Source organism: Acomys minous, assembly GCF_964271855.1.
Source record: "Acomys minous genome assembly, chromosome: 1".
Taxonomy (NCBI): domain Eukaryota; kingdom Metazoa; phylum Chordata; class Mammalia; order Rodentia; family Muridae; genus Acomys; species Acomys minous.
Window position 1 is genome coordinate 178,577,386 of NC_140483.1, and position 22,532 is coordinate 178,599,917.

At 41.4% G+C, this 22,532-nt stretch overlaps 1 pseudogene across 1 annotated transcript; it reads left to right on the forward strand.

Annotated features, from left to right (window-relative positions):
* The first annotated feature begins 12,834 nt into the window (after nt 1-12,834).
* LOC311592135 (NAD(P)H-hydrate epimerase-like) lies at nt 12,835-13,710 on the forward strand (annotated as a pseudogene). Its single transcript has one exon. The product of its transcript is annotated as an NAD(P)H-hydrate epimerase-like (transcript).
* Nucleotides 13,711-22,532: the final 8,822 nt, after the last annotated feature.

A 22,532-nucleotide genomic window follows, 5' to 3' on the forward strand; every position in this document is an offset into this window, starting at 1 on the left:
CTTCAGCAAACACGGCAGACAGTGTGGCTTCATCCCGCAGATGCAAGAGGTACTGGTCTTGGCAATGGTGAAAGAAGCATGGACTTCACTGTGTCTCCGCATGTGTGTGTGTGTGTGTGTGTGTGTGTGTGTGTGTGTGTGTGTATGTATGTGTGTGTGTGTGTGAGTATGTGTGTAGGAGGCAAGAGGTAGGGGTGACAGACAGATATGCCAACTTTATATGTGGGATGGCATGTCATATGGAAACTGAGAATCTGGTTCCATGTTGTAGTTTGTGTATTTATTAAAGGCAGAGCGAGCTACCTGACTTCTGAGGTCTGGTACAAAAGGAAATGCAGATTCTTTTGCTCAAAGGGAAGAAAATAGATGCTGAGGAAAGTTCCAAGAGCACTCTACATTATTAGGGTGTTTTTATTTACTATTTAATGCTGCTCCAATTAAGAACACTTTTACCTTAAAATCATAATGCATTTAGGATTTGTGCTAAATGAGGTTTAATCTGATTTTACTGGAGGATGAGCACTCTCTGTCTGTCTGTCTGTCTGTCTGTCTGTCTGTCTCTGTCTCTCTGTCTTTGTCTCTGTCTCTGTCTGTCTGTCTGTCTCTCTCTCCTCTCCCCCCACCCCTGTAATGTGTATGTAGGGGGTGAGGTAGGGGTGACATACAGATATGCTAACTTTATTCATACAATGATTTTTTTTTTACTAACTTTCTGTATATAGTCTGTAATATCATCTTATACGCCTTAAATACAAAAACTAGTTCAAATTTTTCATGTTTAAAATACAGGCATAAGAGCATTTAGCTTGTATTTTATTCTTGCTAAAACAGGGAAAGTGGATGTGAACTCATCTGCTGTGTTTTGTGTCCTTATAGAATCACATCTTCCCAGCAAGCACTCTCTCCTTTCAACTTAGTAATATATGTGGACTAAAAGGAAAAGCAACTCTGATTATAGTTTTACGGTTTTTTCCTTAGCATAATTTTAATGCAAATGTCTAGCTTGTGTAAAAACCCCACAGGTAAAATGGATATAAAAATGTTTCCAGGGTTGTGTGTGTGTGTGTGTGTGTGTGTGTGTGTGTGTGTGTTTCTTAGAACACCACTGCCTGCCCACCAGCATCAATCTCTCTGTTTCCTAACTATGGATGTACTGTAACTAGCTGCCTAATTATCCTACCATCAGATTTTCACTACAACTGTGTCCTCAAATTATGAGCCAAAACAAATGCTTTCTGTCTTAAGATGTTTTTATCAAATACTTTATCACACAAAAAAGAGAAAACAATAAAGAAATAGGTATCAAGACTAATGTCATTGTTGTGATAACAAACCTGACTTGACAATTTTGGAATCTTGGTTCCTTTAAAAAAAAAAGCAGATTAAGAATGTATTTTAATTTTGATCCCAGGTGTGGGAATATGGGGATGCTTTACAGCAGCTGACTATGATTGGCCTCAGGCTCTAGCAGAGGCATAGTTTTTCCCGCTGCAGATATGCTCTGTCATTGTGTGATGTTTGGAATTCTGGGGATTTTTCAGAGGGTGTATAAATGGTAGGTGGGGTTGGTGGTTGGTGGTCGTTCAGGGGGATTGGTTATGGTTTGTTAGTAGCTGTGTTCAAGGAAAAAACGAGAAGAAAGAAATTATATTTCAGGATATCTCTCTCTCCTCTATCCTTCTTTCTGTCTAGTGATAAGGGGCTGTTGAAGTTATTTTTATAAAACAGTGTTTGTTTCTCTTAGATTATTTCTTAACCTGGCTATCACACTAATTGAGACGTCTTTATGTTTGTTTACAATTAAGCTTCACAACACAATCTTGAGCAGTTTGTCTATTCTTAACCCTCTACATTATTTTGTTTTACTCCCAGCAAACACCCCCGCAATACCTGCACTTTGTAGCTTTCCTTGGCTCCAGCTCCTTCCTCCTGATCTTCCTTGGACCTCTACCCATGGCTCAATCCCTTGATTCTTCTCCTAACTCCTCCTCCGCTGGCTGGCAGGAAGTCCAGCCTTATTTTCTCCTATGCTCATCGACTGGCTGTAAGCTGTTTTCTTGACATATTGGGGACAATTTGCGAGCAGAGTTTATACAACTTTAGACAGAAAATCAGAATTTAAACTACACAATAACTTTATGCCTACAAGGGGTAAAATCAGGAATGGAGATAGAGAGTGGGAAAGAGAAGCACCCACAACGTAACAAAGCCAAGCTGCAAGTGGTACCTTTACGTGGGGCTAGAAAGTTAAGGATTTAAAAAAATGTGAAGTTTGATTTCAAATGGCAGGGGATGAAGGAATGGATTTTATTTTTTCAAGAGACCAGCAAAAGTTTATTATGGCTGCTACTTCTTGGCTGTCTTCTGCTTTGCTCCCAGAGAGGATTTTCTGTTATTTTCTTTTTCTTCATATATTCTGTTTCAAAAAAAGGTTGGAAGAATGGCTGATCAGTTGGGGGGAAAAAAACCAGTGAAAATGGAGAGACCCAAGTGGGGGGGGGATGGGAAACATGGCTGAAATGAGAATACAGAAGGGTTCACTCTACTCTTTTTTCATTAAGGGTTGCAGAATTGGTGGAGCAAGTGGAGTGGTTTTGGATGGAGGTGGAAGTACTTGGAAGGCAAGGAACACCAGAAAAGAGAGAACAAAAAAAGCTTAGTCCTGGTGACTGAGCAAGAGAGTAAGAATTTCCTACAGAAAGAAAGAGGGAAAGAAACTGTGCTGGCGGGGGGGGGGGGGGGTCAGTCGGGTCAGAGAAAAGCTGGAAAGGCTGGAGGACAGTGTAATGAAATAACCCTGCTAGGTGGGGCCAGTGGTTGGTGGTCCTTCAGTGGGGTTGCTTGTGGTTTCTTAGTAGCCATGCTCAAAGAAGAAACAAGGAGAAAGAAGTTAGATTCAGAAATCTCCTCTCCTCAACCCTCTTTCTCTCCTGTCTAGTGATGGGGATAAAATCAGCAGGCTCTGAAGGATGGGCAAGAGGAGCTCACAATACAGCACGTGCTCAGGTGTAGCTTGTCTTTGCTATTTAGGAGCTGGTTGGCAAGAGAGAAGTGTGAAATAACGTGGACCTTTCAGATAGATGAGCCATAAACTATATAAGCAAAGCTTAATGGAAGCTGTAGTGTCAGGAGTCTGAAAGGCTAGAACATCAAGAAAAACATAGACGGTAGAGGTCTGGTTCATGAAACTTCATAGGAAAACAAGGTTTCTATCGAGAACTGGCTAGTGTTGTTCATGTTATATTCTGGCAAAGAATCTGGCTACATTTTGTTCATGTCCTGACAACTTGAATGAAGCTAAATTTTAAAGTGGTGGACTAATGTGTTTGGCAGGGGAAATGTCAAGACAGGATATCATTCAGTCTATGTTATGGTTTCTGCTTACTGCTTGTCTCCACGTCTACAGTGAGAGAAAGCAACCATGGAGCAAAAGGATGTGAAAAATGTGTAATTCAGTGAAGAAAGAAACAAATCTAATACTGCAGACAAGTGAGTGCTGAGAAAGCAGCTATGCTTGTTAAAGATGTTGGCACCATTAAAAAGAAACCTGGGAGTGTGGACAATAGGAGAGGTGCCCAGAGTGTGAGACCCACCCACTCAAATCTCCATCGTGTTAATGCATTTGAAAGAAAGAACCTACCCTGAGAATTCTAATGAAGGCTTCCATCCTTCTTCCTTCTTCTAGAGAAGTCTTTTCCCAGAGTCAGCCCTAGAAGTCAAAGAGAGACTCAAGGAGGCCAGACGACATCTCAAGCTAGTACCAGAACTAAGCAGTAGCACCCACACGGTACTAGTTTTGTGTGCATGGTACATGCAGGAGCAAGGAAATGGTAGAGGCTTATGGCAAGGTTTCAAAAGGCTGTTGAAGCCAACGAAGCAAGGTGTGGCAAGGTTTAAGTACCTGCACAGAGGCCCTGTGAGTCCATCGTACGAAGCAGTGAGAGTGAGGCCTAAGCCATCGGAAAACAGAGGGTGTTGGAGATTCTAGGGCCATAGGATACCTGCTGAGGAAAGCTCCATGCAGAAAGCACGATTAGCCCAAGAGAAAAGCTGTGTAGGCAGAACCCTCTGGAGCCCAGATGGTTCTGTCAGAGCCCCCAAGTAGCCAGCATGACGCTACAGTATTTGGTGTTTACCCACCTGGGTTTTAGTGTTACCTTGATTCAAATTTCCCCCTAATCTTTCTTGATTTTTCTCTTTGAGGAAAAGGAATGCTGCTTTATCTGGGTAGTGTATAATTGTGATGTTGCTGAGCTCACTGTTGAAAGGTTGCCTGAGCTTCAGAAGACACTCCACACATAAACTTTGAACAGCATTTGAACTGGTAGACTATGAGACTTTTAGGGATTTTGTGTTATGAGACGCCCTGAACCTCTGGAGACAAAAGGTAGAGGATTGTAGCTTAAAAGTAAGGTGGTTGGATGTCAGGTTGGCAAAGGGTTGATGTATGACGGCTAACACCGATTGCCGGGTTGACATGTCTAGAATCACCCAGGAGACAAGCCTCTGGACAGATGTAAGGGAGCTCCGAGACTGGGTTGAGGTTGGAAGGTGCACCCCAAGTGCAGTCAGTGTGACTTCATGGATTGGAGTTCTGAGCTGGATAAACAAGAAGAAAGCAGAGCAGGAGCATTCGTTGATCTCTGCTTCTTGTGTGCAGATGCAAGGCAGCCAGCTGCCTCATGCTCCTGCCCCTGCCACCAAACTTCCCCCACAACAGCAGGCTTCACCTTCCAGCTGTGAGCCAAAACCAGCCTTTCCTTCCTTAGGTTGTGTTTGTCTTGTACTTTGTCACAGCGATGAGAAAAGTAGGTAATGTAAGCAGGAAGGGCTTCAGCAGCCAGGGAATGACAAAGGAACACTGATAAACCAAGGAGTTGATGGCGTGCCAGTGCATGTCACAAGACAATAGATGCCAAGACTCTGGTAAGACACTAAATCCACTATCACATGGTTTCCTCCAGGAGCGGACTGTGAGTAGGCACGGTGAAAAAAACAAAAACAAAACAAAAACAAAAAACAATGGGCTGCTAGGTTGATCCAAGCTTGCAGAATGCTTGGTTAGAGCCACTGATAATTCAGGCAGAAGTTCCAAAGCGACTGACCATATGTGAGCAAAGAAGAAAATAAACTCAGGAAGTATTTGGTAAAGTAACAGCCAGTAAGAACTGTGTACCGCACCAGCTAGCACTGACTGCACGTGTGATGTAAGCCAGGTGCCCTGCTCTGTCTTTCTGTATGTCTCTTAGTGGAATCCTTCAGCTGTGCTGTGAGGTGGGAAGCACTGCTCACAATGCTCCCAGATGAATATCCCAGGGGTTATGATGGACGTGCAGCTCAGTAGTTTTCTGCTTGACTTCATGTTTGTCAACTCCCAAGTAGCTAAGACCCAGCAATGTCGATGACAGCCAAAACTGGTGAAATTTTTTAATAATAGATGGACTGAATTTTAGGACTCACGTATGTTAAGGTTAAGGAGTCCATCCAAAAATTTGCAAGACCCTGAAGAACTGGTGTGTAAGAGACTTATAGGCGTTGGCACTGAAAAACGTCTCTTCTCAATGAAATGCTATGCATAAATTACTCTAAGTCCCAGCACTCCGCTCAAATTCTCTCTTTCCTACAAAGAAAGTTTCCTGATTCTTCATTTGGAAATAATTTCCTCTTCTTTAGACCTTAAAATAATCCTACTTGTCTATATTATATATATATATATATATATATATATATATATGTTCATGTATATGTATTTCCCTAGATTAAACACTCACTAGGTTATCTGTTTCATTCATATAATTTTTCTAAAATTCTTATAATAGTGTCTTAGCTATATACAATTATTAGGTTTTTAAAGTGTTGGGTATACATTAACAAATAATATAGTAAAAATAAAACTCCAAGTATTTTCAAACCTTTGAGTAGGAAGTTGCTTTAATGTTTCTATTTTAAGTATTTAAGTTCCTTGAAAATTGGATGCCTTTTGAAAATCATGGAAAAATCACATTGATTTTTAAATAATATATTTCATTTACTAACTCAGTGTTGAAATTAATTATGTGTTAGAGAAATTTCCTGGCTATATGGTCATGACATATGAATATTTTATGTAAACCAATATTACAATAACATAACTTTCCATTGGAATATACTCACTACCAATCATGCTCAGGCTAATTTATGACTCACAGTCCCAAGACTCACAGTCTACTGACATTCAAAAGCTTTAAGGCAATGCAAGAAATACTCTATAAGCCCCTACCTTAACTAGCTTGTGTGTTATTGAGGGGAATGATGGTTTTAATACAATGGACAGAACACTCTCCACAGTAAAGTGGAGAGTGGGATATTACGTTCTCACACACTCTGGTGCCTCACCTCTGACCATGTCCCCTGGATGGGGAGACCTGATGGCACTCAGAGGAAGGACAGCAGGTTACCAAGAAGAGACTTGATACCCTATGATCATATAGAGGGGGAGGTAATCCCCCTCAGGAACTGTCATAGGGGAGGGGAATAAGGGGAAAATGGGAGGGAGGGAAGAATGGGAGGATACAAGGGATGGGATAACCATTGAGATGTAATAAGAATAAATTAATAAAAAAAAATAAATATATTATAATAAAAAAAATAATAAATAAATAAAAAAAATAGTTTTAAATTTATTCCACATTAAAGAGAAAGGTTGGGGGGATGGAGAGATGGCTCTGCAGTTTAGATGCTTTTCCACTATTCCAGAAGACTTGGGTTCATTCCTAGAAGCCACATCAGGCAGTTCACACCTACCTTTGATCCAGCTCCAGGGGATCTGACACCCTCTTCTGACCTCTGTAGGAATTCATACATATACAGCATACACTCCCCCCCACACACACACACTGCCATATGATTCTAAACATGTTTCTGTTGTATTCTTCACAGGCCATCTGAGTTCACTAAAACACCTAAAAATAACAGATGCTGGTTCCACCTGAGTATATTTAAAGTAATGTGTTTTATTACTCGATTAACATCCTCTGAGTCACATACCTCTTACAAATTAGAATTATTCTTAATTGCGATTGTAAAATAAGACACATTTATATGGTGAGTAGAAGTGTGAATTTTCCAACACAGCATACAAAGCCCAATGTAATTTAATAATAGTAGTGTCTTCTGCCTGACAAATCATACAAGAATGCCAGCAATACTGTGATCCAGTTGCCTTAACAGTCCGTAGTCTCAGTGGCTTAAATAATAGAAAGCTTTTCTTACAGCTCTGGTGGCTTGAAAAGCCAAAAGCCTGAGTCAGCTAAGCCTCTCAGTGTCTGCTGAGAGAGCTGTTTGCAGTTGCAGTTGGCTACCTCCTTATTCTAGTACTCATATGGTAGGAGAGGGCAGGGAGAGGAGAGAGGAGGAGCAGGGGGAGGGAGAGAGAATCTTCCTCTTTTTATAGGGATGCTGCTCTTAGTGGGTCATAGCACACTCTTGCAGCATCAGTTCATCTTTATCACCTTTTCTATGGGCCCCGTCTCTAGTGTGCCACATTAGGAGCTTAAGGAAAATGCAAACAATTTATCTGTGATGCAATTTACATTAATTCATAGAAATATATGTCCTTTGTCCTGAGTTGCCTCCATGTTGTCCATCTGATCTTACTTGCAGTCAGATGACATTACACTTCGGATTGCCCATCATCAAGTCTTGTGGGAAGATGACAATACATGAAGCTCAGGCCTAGGAGGTTTGACATAGCTGCTTTGGAATGGAGCCATGCAGCGGCATCTGCTGCTGACCATGATAATGCTGCTGCTGAGTGGCTCGCTTGAGGTGGAGCAAGTCTATATGCATTATTAAATCATCTACGTCTAAATCAAATCTGAGCTACCTTCCATGTATGTTTTTAGTTGCATGTAATGAACTTGCCTCTTAGAACAGCCTTCATTGTGTCCCAGAAATTTGGATATTCTGTGTGTTCATTTTCATTCAATACCAGAAAGTCTTTAATTTCTGTCTTGACTCATTTTTTTTTTCAATCAGTTCCCATGAGTTTGTAAGCTTTCTATTGTTTCTGCTGTTGTTGATATCCAACTTTAATCTGTTATGGTCAGATAGGGTACATGATGTTATTTCATTTTTCTTGTATATGTTGAGACTCACCGTGTGTCCAAGTACGTGATCCATTTTGGAGAAAGTCCCATGAGATGCAGAGAAGAAGGTATATCCTTTAATGTTTTGGTGAAATGTTCTGTAAATAGGTTAAGTCTACTTGGTTTATAACACCAGTTAGCTGAATTGTTTCTCTGTTTAGTTTTGGTTTGGATGACCTGTCTACTCGAGGAAGTAGTATATTGAAATCTTCCGTTATCAGTGTGTGATGGGCAGTTTGTGATTTAAGCTCTGGTAGTGATTTTTTTTTTTTTGAGATAGGGTTTCTCTGTGTTAGCCTTGGCTGTCCTGGACTCGCTTTGTAAACCAGGCTGGCCTCGAACTCACAGCAATCCACCTGCCTCTGCCTCGCGAGTGTGGGAGTTAAAGGCGTGCGCCACCACACCTGGCCTGGTAGTGATTCTTTTATGAACCTGAGTGACCTAATGTTTGGTTCATAGATGTTAAGAATTGCAATGTCCTCTTGGTAGATCTTTCCTTTTCTCATCTTTTCCAATCTCATCTTATTAGTTTTGGTTTGAAGTCGATTTTGTCAGATATTAAGTTGGCTACACCAGCTTGAGTCTTAGGTCCATTTACTTAATTATCTTTTTCATCAGTCTGCCCTGAGATGATGTCTTCTAACCTTGATGTTAAGATGTTTCTTAAGTGCACCATAAAGATGGATCCTATTTTCCCATCCATTTTATTAGTCTGTGTCTTTTTATTGGGGGGTTGAGACCCACTGATGTTGAGAGATATCAATAAACAATGATTGCTGATTGCTGTTATTTTGCTCTCGTGTTGTGTCTGTGTCTGTGTGTGTTTCTCCTCGTTTGATGTGCTGGTCTGGGGCTATTTATTCCTTGTGTTTTCTCTGGTAAGACCAGTCAGGGTCAGAAGACTGCAGCAGGCTTTCTGCTACAGAGCTGGAGATGAAACTGGGGGGTTGAATTTGGAGGAGAGGAGGAAGAGGCAAAGATCTGCAGTTAACCTACCCCCTTCCCTGCTGGCGTGGCTTTCGGTTCCCAGAAGTGGAGAACTGGGATTGGGGGCTGAGATAATGGCACGAGGGGAGGGGATGAAGCTGGAGGGGAAGATCTGTGTGATCCACTGGAGGGGAAGATCTGTGTGATCCACTGGAGGGGAAGATCTGTGTGATCCACTGGAGGGGAAGATCTGTGTGATCCACTGGAGGGGAAGATCTGTGTGATCCACTGGAGGGGAAGATCTGTGTGATCCACTGGAGGGGAAGATCTGTGTGATCCACTGGAGGCCGGACCATTTGTACTAATTTTAATTAGTTTGGATAAAAATTCTTGTTTTCATGGCTTTTGTTGCTGTTGTTGTTTGTTTGTTTGTTTGTTTGTTTATTCTCTTGCTTGCTTTGGTTTTGGTATTTTAGCCAACGTCTCATTATGTGTTCTTTGCTGTAGTCGAACTTGCTGAGTAGCGCAATCTTGCCTCTGGCTAGAATCCTGAGATTAGAGGTGTGTACCACCACACTTGGGAAAACAAAAACAAACCTTGCTCTTAGGCTTTTCTCCTCTTTGGTTGTTTTGAGAGAGGAATTTTCTATGTAGCCTGGATGTCCTAGAACTTGCTCTGTAGACCAGGCTGGCATAGAGATTTGTCTGTCTCTACTACTCAAGTGCTAGAATTAAAGAAGTGAGCTACCACAGCATTTTTTTTTTCAATCCTGGCTTTAATTTTTACTTTCTCAATTGTACCAGCTTTTGGGAAAATCTCCCAGACACAGCCAGGATTTAGAATGATCACTGGCTGCCATATTTGAAAGTCTTCTTCCTTAACCTTTCTCTGGTCCCTGTAGATAGGTTACCTTTTTGTTACAGAGTTGTTCTATAAAGGTTCATTTATTTAATAAGTTCAGAATTGTATTGAAACTGGGATATTGCTTGGCTAGTTTGCCTCAAAGTTGATACCAACTGAAAGGTTTTTTGTTTTGTTTTAATGGTGGTGTACTGCATGCATATGTGTGTGTGTGTAAGTGTGTGTCTTGGTTAATTGCTTGGTTAGCTTAAGATAGAATCTTGATATGAAGCCCTGGCTGTCCTGGGACTCAATATGAAGAAGAGGCTGGTCTCAGATGTACCTGTTTCGGTCTCCCAATTAAGGTATGCATCAGTAGGCTCAGAGGCCTGCTGGAGTTTTAAGTAGTGTGTTCTTAATGCTTCCTACTACACCTATAAAGCAACTCTTACCCAGTGAAAGAGGGTTCTGCTGAATCCTTTCTACAAGTTGATATTCTCATGATGAAAATGTCAATGGCTATTTTGGGATTCTGAGATACCCTGCTCAGTGTCCCAACATCGTGGGAACAAGAAGGGATACCACTTAAAAGTTAATCCCATGTTTTGTTTTGTTTAGTGGGTAGGTGGGGTATACCAATGCTCTCTCCCTACCAATCCTTTTTAAAGGTCTCACAATTTCTTGAATTACTGTAACCCAAGATTATACAGTGTATGATCATACATTACATATTTAAGACTACAGATGTCAAAGTTAGATTGTATGAATTCAGGTCTTAATTCTACCATGTTTTTAGCTGGAAGCTAATATTTACCTTAGAAAGTTTGAATGAAGGGCTTGAAAACACTACACATGCATGACTCAAGCACCTACAAATTCATTATATAACTGTGCTATTTTTGAAGTGTATGTTTATATCTCTATATCTCTATCTTCACACCTTTTAAATCTAGACACCAAATTTTATTGAAATTATTGTCATTCAGACCATAGTCTAAGACCTGGTTGCTAAACATTTTTTTAAATAAGAACATAAATGAAGATATGTCCCTACATGGACCATTGATGCTCTTGACAAAGAGCCAAATAGTATTTTTCTCATTAAAAAATTTTTCAGTATATTACTAGGTACTTGAAAGCTACAGGAAATCTACTTGAATCCACCTATCAGGTTGAAGGGACTCCAGATAAGAACTGCCAATCAACAGCCTAAGTTTCTCACCTATTGCCTATTTCAGAGGGTGGGATTCCTCTCCCTTTCCCTAGTTTTGGCACTCCCCTTCCCCAACTACCAAAGCCTGTTCTCTCTCTCTCTCTCTCTCTCTCTCTCTCTCTCTCTCTCTCTCTCTCTCTCTCTCTCCCTCCCTCCCTCCCTCCCTCCCTCTCCTCTTCCTCCTTGCCCTCATGACTCACTCAGGCTCTAACTCCTCCCCCCCTCCCTTTCCTTCCCTTCCCTCAAATAACCCTTCCTGTATCGGACCTGATTTGTGGCGTGCAATTGCTCACATATATTACAATAAAGATTATCCCTTTTAAGGCAGAGGAGCATTCCTCTGTGTACAGACCTAAGGGATACCTATTGTCTTATGCAACGCTTATGCACATATGGCTGTAGATAGCATTACTTGGGAACTTGGGAGCTCTTTAAACATTGGGCCTGTGGGTCAGGATGGTTTTAATAGCCCACAAGGTATCAGCAGGGTTTGAGCCTCTAGTGTCACCTGTTTCAATGATGTCTCAAGCACGTGTTTGCTTCATTTTGTAACTTAGAATTTTCACCCTTTTCCTTGATCAATATAGCCAGTTATGCACAGTACTAGTCAGAGTTCTCCAGAGAAACAGAACCAACAACAGTTGTTATTTTTAAGGACTTGGCTCCCACAACTAGGGAGGCTTGGGGAGTTCAAAATCTGCAGGATAGGCTAGAGAGCTGGAAAGAGCTATCTTCCAATGAGATCGATCTTTTCTACTAAGGCTTCCAAGTGACTGAGTGATGTCCACTCATAACAGGAAGGGTAAATTTAGTCAGTCTACCAATGTAAATATTAGACTCATCTTTCAAAAGAATCACCCCCCCCAAAATCTACAGTAATATTTGTCCAAAAATGTGGGTAACTGTGGCCTAGCCAAATTAACACATAAACTTACCTATCACAGACACATGGGGCCCCAGTTTTTGTCAGCACGATCCATTCATGCTCCAGCAGGCATTGCTTTCCCATAATCCCCTTTCCCAGTGTTGGTGATGACTGCTGTCCCAGGAGCAGAGAATGCAAACCTGAGGTGGGAGAGTTAAAAGGCTGACTCACAGCCCAGCTCTCATAATAGCCCTGGGAGCATTCTGCATGGCTGCCTCTATCTACAGGAGCTCTCTTATTTCACATTCAATTTCCTGTGAATGTCTCGCAGAAAACCCAGCGACTCTGTCTGTCAAATGAATGTACACATTCATCCATTCTTATGGGAGTTACATCCAGGAAATCTAGATTAATCCCAGATCAAAACTGTCAATGTAACCAACAGATGCTCACTGGAACATAGACATAATAACTATGTCAACACACAACTGCACTTTTCCAAAAATCCTGCATCCAAAATTTGAAGCTTGACAGAGTTCTTAGGGAGAAGTTTGTAGTGTATTTTCATGGATACATGAACTTCTATGTTAGGCTTTTTAAAATACCTTTACAGGGTTGGTTATATTGCTTCCTGCTTGTAATCTCATCACTCAGGAAGGTGGACTAGGAGTTCAAGACCCTTCTCAGTTGTTTTTTGAGTTCAAGGACACTGTCTCAACCTCTCTCCACCCTAACATACATACACACTAAATACCTGTATAATCCTACCTATGATTCCAAAACCAAAAGTAATTGCAGGAAATATTACTGTTCAGCGTTAGATTTTATTTTGTCTGGACTGCCTTTCAGAAAACTAGAGATGATGTCCAGGCTGCCGGCGCTGTTGGGGTTCGAGCTGCTGGTTGCGGGCTCACGCCTGCTCAGGATCACAAGCCGGCAAAGTGTGTGCCCGGCAGGGCCTACCTGGTGTGGAACGCAGCGCCGGGCGTCAGAGACCATGGCGAGCGCCACCATGATGTACCTGAGCCAGGAGGAGGCTCGGGCCAAGGACAAGGAGCTATTTAATGAATAGCAGTTCAGTGTGAATCAACTCATGGAGCTGGCGGGGCTGAGCTGTGCCATGGCCATTGCCAACGCTTATCCCCCCCTCTCCCCCACGTCCATGTCCATGTCCAAGAGCCCCCCTACTGTTTGGTCATCTGTGGCCCCGGGAATAACGGAGGTGAGGCCTGGTCTGTGTGCGACACCTCAAACTTTTTGGTTACCAGCCAACTAGCTATTACCCCAAAAGACCTAAAAAAAACAAAAAAAAAAAAAAAACAAAAAAAACACTCTTCACTGGGCTAGTGACTCAGTGTCAGAAGATGGGCATTCCTTTTCTTGGTGAAATGCCCCCAGAGGCCATGATGGTTAATGAGCTGTATGAACTGGTGGTGGATGCCATCTTTGGCTTCAGCTTCAAGGGTGATGTTTGGGAGCCATTCCACAGCATCCTGAGTGCCTTGAGTGGACTGACTGTGCCCGTTGCTAGCATCGACATTCCCTCAGGATGGGATGTAGAGAAGGGAAATCCTGGTGGAACCCAGCCAGACTTACTCATCTCACTGACAGCACCCAAGATGTCTGCAGCCAACTTTACTGGCCGACATCATTACCTGGGGGGGTCGTTTTGTACCACCTGCTCTAGAAGAGAAGTACCAGCCGAACCTACCATCCTACCCTGACACAGAGTGTGTCTACCATCCTACCCTGACACAGAGTGTGTCTACAGTCTACACTAAGGGAGGTGGGCAGGCAGATTTCTCAATAAAGACTTGGTACCCTCGCTCTTGAAAAAAGAAAAGGAAAGGAAAGGAAGCTAGAGATGCGTAATCTCGGAATTATTGGGCATGTACTGAATTCACTGAACTCCCAGCACTATTCAATAGGTTTTGTTTAAAACATCTGCAAAACAAGTTCAGTGGCCAACATGACTTTTACACTGGAAGTTCCAATTTACTTGTTCTTTAAAATGAAATGGAGCTTAAAATGGTCATTTATGGTTAATCTCAAATGTTACTGAACAGATGTATATTTTAATACAAAGTCTCTCTCTTGGTGTCTCTCATCTCTCAGTCTCTCTCCCTCCCTCCCTCTCTCTCTCTCTCTCTCTCTCTCTCTCTCTCTCTGAATGATCTCTAGTTTGGTTTAATCTTGTAAATTTTTAAGTGCGTCTTTGTATATAGCATCTAACTTACACATTCATATGCTGAACCATATAGCATCATTGTAATTGGGCTAAATTACCAATAGCCTATTATTAATAGCACCACTTATTAAAAAGGCAATTGCTGATCCTGAATTAATAATACTGTTCAAAAGTCTCAACTTCTGCTCAGGCTGAAGATGGACATAAACCGGTTGGCTCCAGACTCCAAGCATCGCTCTTTCCATTGATTCCGTGAAAACGGAAACTATGCGTTAAAAATCTAGTTACAGCCCTTTTCACCAGGAAAATTGTTGGGCTATGTCTTTAAATCGAACTGAATTCAATCTAGGTATATTTTCAAAGCTGGCCTTAAACTTTCTTGTTGCATAAGGAGCAATCTTGACAGATTAGAGAAATTCTATTCCACATCAAGCCCTGGGAACCATCTGAATATAAACACAAAACTATCCCCTTCCCATACTGTCTGGGAAGTAGAGGTAGTGCAACCCACAGACCCAAGCTTTTGAACAGTGTGCCAAGATGACCTACAAGGTATATGGTGAATACTCATCCCCTACCAAAAAGGAAACCATTATCTCTCTTCTTAGAAAGGGTGTCTTCTTGCTCCCCGAACTGGTTCTAGAATTGCATCCTCTGCTGTACAGAAGGATCTCAGCCAAAAGGGTCTCAACAGCCAATGAAAGAGCCTGTCAGGCAAGCTAAAGAGTTAGGGTAGGAAGCAGACGGGAGAGAAATAAAACTCAGCAAGATAGATTGTGTTTGTGAGAGTTGTGGAAAGCAATAGAAAAGGAAAAAAATCTTCAGAGCACTTTTTTCTAAATATTTATTTAGTATTATGTATACCGTGCTCTGCCTGCATGTATAACTGCAGGCCAGAAGAGGGTATCAGATCACATTATAGATGGTTGTGAGGCACCATATGGTTTCTGGGAATTGAACTCAGGACCTCTGGAGGAGTAGGCAGTCTACTAAACCTCTGAGCTATCTCTCCAGCCCCACTTCAGAGCATTTCTGAAAAGGAAAGGAAAAATAATTAATGTTTCCTTTGCATTTTCCAGTGAACTGAAGAAGAATTAAATTGCTTCTCAATTGTTTTGAATGTTCATCTAGATCCAGATGTGAGTTCCTGCAGAGAGAAGTTGTGGAGAGGCTCATCTTATTTAGAGGATATTACTTAACCAAAATAATGCACATATTTTTAATAATTGAAGTTCTGAATTACTTTCCTTCAGTTGTACCCTGGTGTCCCTAAGAGGAGAGGAAATTAAACTCAAACTAAAACTCTCTTGTAGGGAATGACTACGCCCTTGATGACCTGAATACTGAACAGTAGTTAACAGAGAGGAAGAAGAGGGAATAGAAATAAAGGAAGGTTGGAGTTGGAGTTGGTAAGTGCATGTCATAAGAATTCATCACAACACTACATGGCATTCATTGGTTCTCAGTTGCTATGGCAAAGCACCGAAGGCAATCAACCTAGGAAAAGGAAGGTTTGTTTGGCTGATTCTTTCAGAGGTTATATTTTTTGGCTGCTCGTACCTGTTTTTCTCGGCCTGTGGTAACACAAGTCCATTTTGATGTGTGTCCATCTCAGGGGGCCAAAAATCAAAAATTAAGGAACAGACCTTAATTAAGCAAATGTCTTCCAGCTGGACCCACATTCAGACATTTCACCACATCCATGGTGCTATAGACTGGGGACCAGGCCTTGACTATGTGAGCATCTGGGGAGCATTCAAGTGCCAAGATGGACCCTTCCACTGACACTCGTTAATATACAATCCATGCATATCCCAAATTTTAAAAGAGAACTTCAGAATGCCTGACTTTGCTTGTTATAAACGCACATTCATGTGACAAACCACTGAATGTGCAACGCCATGACTTCCAGGGGTCATCAATTATAGGGCTTGCTTTCCTTCACTGGGCTTGTTACAGTGTCATTAATACCCCACCCTTCCTGGGATAGGCCATGCACAAATGTACTCATTGAATTAGAAAATCTCTGTCCAGTCCCTGTGGGATTTCATATTTTTTCAGTTATGCCACTATAGGACAAAAATAGTTGGATACTGATTAAAAACAAAAAACAAACAACAAAAAGTGCTCTCAGAGTCTTTGTCAGCTTGAGGATTAAAGTCCTTTCTGAAAAGAACTTCCCAGGGGAAGAAACACTGTATCTGGTTCCTCTGGGAGCCTTTTTCAGAAGAAACCATGGACAGGGGTGAGTTGTTACTTCTGAGGTGTATTCTAAGTTCATACCAGTGTTAACTGCTTTCAACATACAAAGGAAAGGGGGCTGCTAGAAAAACTGCTAGCCTTTCTTCTGGTACCTTCTTGCCTACCTGTCAGCTATTGGCCTCAGGCAGATTGTGTAACCTTCCTGGACCTTCTTGCCTCATCTAGAAAAGAGGATAATGACATTGCCTGAAGGCTGGGCACTGCTCCAGCTCGTCCCGTGAGATCCCTTCCAACTCTAAGATGATTTCATCATAATCCCACCAAGTTAACAAACACTGTAGTGGTCAGCACTTTGTGTGATTTCTCCTTTCCTCTCCAATCTGCTGTCCACTTGAAGCCACACAGGGACAACTTCTCCCTTATGTCGTTTCTAGCAGAATTTAACTTAGAATATTTATCTGAGAAAGTTGCTTTCTGCACAGTTTAAAATATACTTGTTTTAAGATAATTAACCTGCCACTGTCAAAACACCAGGTATGTATTAATTATCTAGTTAAGTGGGTGCAGTTGAAAAGAGTGGGCATGACTAGAGAGCCATACTTAGGAAATGTAATAGTAGCCACTTAATTTAACTACCCACTGACCTCATCTAGAATGCATGAGAGTGAAATGGAGTGGTAGAGCCTGGCAGGTTTCACCTGTAGTGGGAACAGCTCAGCAGAAATCATTAGTAATATCATCTGCAAAACTCAGGAGTTACCGTCCCACTCAAATTGGATGGATAACCCCCTTGTCTGGGATTTCAGGCTTGTTATCCCAGCACTTGGAAGGCAGAAATAGGAGGAGCCGGAGCTCAAGGCCAGCTTTAGGCACATAGTAAGTTAAGGCCAACTTGAGCTATGAACAATCAAAGTATATACATATAAAAATTGACCTGTTTCAACCCATCCTGGCTATTAGCTAGACCTAAAATACTGCACTCTGTTCCTATGGCCTCTAACATTTTCCAAAGTAGAACGAGGTATTTTTTTTTTTTAGACCAGAATGAGATTGGCTTAAGTAACCTCTCATACTCTGAAGAACTCTTGTTAACTCTGAGAGCTACATGCAAGCAGCTTTCCTAGTACCAGGCTTGTGAAAGATGTTATGTTTGTATCTTGCCATGCACATACATGGCTGAATGACATATTAAAATCACAGTGTTAGAAGCAGTCATCTTCATATGACTCCTGCCTTACGGGATATTAAATATTAGGTAAATATCTTAAGTTTCCTCATCTACAATGATGTTAAAACATCCGACATGGAAGGCTACTGGGGATAAAAAGAAATAAGGTATATAAATCATGTATCTGTGAGTTCTTTTAATAAAGAAATTATTCCTGTGTGTTTTCTATGTGCCTGGCATAATATAAGTGCTTAAACTATCAGGGGACTACCTAGTCAAGCCTCTACCTTCATTGGGATGACATTCCAGGAGCCAGTCACAAGCTTTGTCTCTCAGGAATTGCTCATCAGTGGATAATTACTCATTGTTGTTACGGTCATTTTCGTTATTAAATTCATTTTACTTTATATTTGGTTTTCTTATTCTTTTCTGAGTTGGGGATTGAACCAGGGGTCTTGTGCATGTTAGCTAAGTCCTGTCCCACTGCGCAATCCACTCCTAGCCTTTAAAATGTATATTATTTTAATCCAAAATTATATGTTAACTTTTAAATACCACTAAAAAGTTTAATGGCACAGCAATAGAAATATTGTTTACGGTGACACTTCTCACACCCACGTATAGCTTTTCTGAACTCAGTTCTTAGGCCAAGGCTAGAGTCCTGAAGTGCAGACAACGGAACTAGCGTTCCATCAGAAGAAGGAATTTAAAATGAGGTTTAAGATGTAAGAGCATTGAAACTGCCCAGAAGAGAACAGGGCAATGCTTGAGGAGGTGGATGCTCTCGCTCTGCACTTACCTGTTCGACAACACTGGACCATCCGTATCTTTGCCAGCACTCCTCCCTGTTTCCCAGTCCGTCCAGACAAGAGCAAAGAGGCTCACACTCTCCTCCCCACAGCCACAAGCCTTCCTGTTATGCCTTCTCTTCCATAGAGGACCTGGGAGCTAAAAGAAATCCTTACTTCCTTCACTAAGTTGCTTTTGTCAGGTATTTCGTCTCTGTAGCCAAAAGGTAACTAGTACAGATATTTCCTACCCCCAAAGATTGCTGTGTATATTAAGTGAATTAATTCAGGCATGGAGAGATGGCTCAGCCTTTAACACTGGCCGTTCTTCTGGGGGACCCACATGGCAGTTATAAACTGTACCTCCAGTTCCAAGGGATCCAACGCCCTCACATAGACATGCAGGCAGGCAAAACATCGATGCACACAAAATTAAAATGAACAAATAAAAATGTAAAGTGAATGAATTCACATTATCTCTCACAATACTTCCTAATGTTAAATAACACCATTATTCTTGTTGCTGTTCAAGAGGACACATGACTCTCATCACTGACATATGGAGATAAATATGACACAAAATAGCCAATATAAACCACCCACCTTCAGGTGACACAGAAGTAATGATTCAGAGCCCTGTGTGTGTTATGTTTGGTTGCTACAATCAAAAAAAAGAAGGAGGAGGAGGAAGAGGAGGAGAAGATGATGAAGAAGAAGAAGAAGAAGAAGAAGAAGAAGAAGAAGAAGAAGAAGAAGAAGAAGAAGAAGAAGAAGAAGAAGAGAGTTTTGCAGTCCATAAATCTGGGAAGGGTTATTCTCCTAGTATTTAAAATACAAGCCAGGTGAGCTTCAAAGAAATGGACTCCTCAAAATTATCTTACCAGTCTCGAAATTTAGTATTAATGGCAATAAACTCTGGGAAACAACAGTTTTTTTCATGGACATAGAGTACTAAAAAAGAGACATTTGGTGTGTGGGACACCACATCTCTTCCTTATTCTGTCCAAAGGCCTCAGTGTGGTAACTGGAAATCAGTCATGACGAGAGCGTCTAGAACAGCAGTTCTCAACTGGTGGCTCACAACCCCTTCGGCAAACCTCTATTGCCAAAAGTATTTACATTACGATTCATAACAGTAGCAAAATTACAGTTATGACATAACAATGAAATCATTTTATGGTTGAAACGTGAGGAACTGTATTAAAGGGTCGCAGCATTAGAAAGGTTGAGAACCACTGACCTAGATCATAGAAACTGGTTTGTTGCAGATCAGGACAATTTATTACTTTGTATGTTCTGTTCTTACACTGTAGTGAGGAAAATGCTAATGTGATGTAAGTTTTTAAAGTGTATCATCATCACTACAGCAGTTGCCAGGCCAACAGCTCATCAAATAAAGGAACCATTCTTTCAATATTCAAAACGCTGCTATGTGAATCAGCAAGGAGGATGCATAAATTATTGACCAGTGATAGAAATCTTTATCATTTCACTTTTATCTTGTTAATTAGTCAAAAATGTCAACTGCTTGCAGAGCAGCACTAACTGTATGACTTCCAGATTGGGCGAGGCTTAGAGATAGAGGGTAGTGGGACTGTCATTGGTGCTGGTTATTTAGAGCCTCAGTTAGAACTTCCCCCAAATTATCTCGTCCAGAAAACATTTGATAAATAAGTTTTGTCACACTTTGAAAGGCCAAGAACAGTAAGGCTGGACAAAGTTAGGGCTGTCCCGAAGAATTTTAGTTTGGAATCGCATGTTAGACAGTATGTTCTTCAGAATGACCTGTTTACAGGTCAAGTCAATTTGCATTTTTCAGAAATTTGAGGCTAAGTCAGCTATTTGGTCTAATATTATCCTCCAATTAAAGAAACCGAAACTTGGATTCAACAGGTTCTCAGTGATGGAACAGAAACCTTATAACAAACTTGGAATGTCCATCTGGATGGGACTTGGGAGACATCTGATTCACCATAAATGCTCGCTGCTCTGACACACCTTCAGGGACACAGCAAGGTATTGCTACACTTTTTTAGTTGTGTTTAAAATTTTATCAAAGATATTAGAAGAAAAGAAAACAGATGTTTCTTCACAGTTAAGGCACAATAAGTTGTTTTACCCATTGTTTCTTTGGGGACAAAGTCTGAGTCTACCCTGTCATAGTTGATTTATTTGTTGATTTCCTAGCATTGTATAAAAGACTGTGTATTTACATAGCCTCAAATCTTTTTGAAACTAGGTCAGGGCGTGGTGGCGCACGCCTTTAATCCCAGCACTCAGGAGGCAGAGGCAGGTGGACTGCTGTGATTTCTAGGCCAGCGTGGTCTACAAAGTGAGTTCAGGACAGCCAAGGTTACACAGAGAAACCCTGTCTCGAAAAACCAAAAAAATTAAAAACATTAAAAAATTAAAACTAGTGCAAAGGGTTTACATTATTTTTCTTACCAAACGAAAGTTATTTGCTCAGTTCTTCCCACCCAAATGTCTTGTAAAGTTCTTATAAAGATTATATTCTGTACACAGCATGGGATCTCTTGAGCAAACAAGCCTGATGCTAACTTGCTACATGACCAATGACTAGTTCAGAGAAATGGACCCCCGGCCTCTTCCACCTTGGTACACACCTCATGTCTAACAGGAACAGCACATCCTAACAACACATCCTGTCATCCGGTGACATCTCCTGACTCCAGCACAGACACCCTCTCTAGATAGCCTTAGCAATATTTTCCTGACATAAGCCTTCGCCTTTTATTGTTATATTAGTATAAGATAAAATGACTGTATTTTCTCAGTATATTTTACACATCAGTCTCATATCTACGGAAAGTTAAATTCATGGCATATGTTACCTGGTCAGGTGTTTTCAGAAGCATGTTATGTACAGCATTCATAGACATTTTAACAGGGGAGAAGAGGACAGCAATAAAGCTCATGAAACCATCAACACATCAGCCAAATGACAATTTCCAAGAACTCTGAAGAAAATAACACTTTTTTAATGTGTGTGTGTTCAGGGAAATTTTTCTTTAAAGTATCCTTTGAGATCAGTGTGTCAGGAAACATGCTTTGGTAACTAACATCATCCACAATTCACAGGTGAAAGTGCCAAGAAGCACCACTGACTTTCCCAGAATTCCTTGCACAGACATGAGAGGACACAAGCAGGCAGGTCGTATAGGGGAGAGGACGTTTACCCCACTGGGGCTTTGAAGTACCATTATGTGGACTCCCCAGGTCCTGAGGGTCAGTAACAGTAAATGGTACTGTGCTACCTAACTTTGTCAGTGGGACTTGGTACCATGATCCTTGCACTTTTATTAAAACAGGAGATAAAAGTGGGACAACAATACATCCCAGAATGACCAGAACATCATAGTTTCCAAGAGCTTATTTTTCCTCCATGATAACGCTTTTATATTTCAGATCAGATTTATCTATTTGATTTAGGAAAATCAAATCACTTTAGACAGAAGGTACATGAAATTTAGCAATTTTTTAAAAATGACATTTGATAAAAAGTTCACTGAGGGCATACAATACACCTGGCCTGTGTTAACATCACAAGGTGATGACTTCTAGTTAATAGGCATCAAGTGACACAAAACCACTAATGACAGCTAACTCGGCAAGATCTCACAGTGTTGGAAAGAGGGATGTTCCAGACAGCTCTAATAGAGGAGCCGGAGTAGGCAGAAGTGGGATGGGCAAAGCAATCCTAAAATGGCAGAATAATTTGAAAGGTCTTGAGATTATAAACATGCCTGAGGAACTGAGGCAGAAAGTAGGAGGCTAGAAGCGGCCAACCAGCTGGTGAGCTGCTAAGGATTCAGAGTATCGTAAGCATGGGATTCAGAGATGCTAGGGGTCTTTGGGGTGAGGAACTCTGCGTTTCAAGGCCCACTGAGGTGCTTAGTGGAAAAGAGGTAAGAACGGAGGAAATGTCAGTTGGAAGGAAGGCTGCCGTAGGCACGCCCGAAGGAAGGCTGTTGTAGGCACGCCGGAAAGAGCCAATTGTGGCAAAGGCTAAGGGAGCGGGCAGGGATTCGTCGTCGCGCTTATGAGGTGAATTAACAGGTCTTTTGTGTTGATGTAAAGACAGGTGACCATTCGCCAGACCGAGATACCAGTGAAGAAAGCACTTGAAGGGGAAGAATATGTTATCACAAATGTGCAGCTGTGGTCATCGTGAAAGTATCTCTTGTTAGCATTCT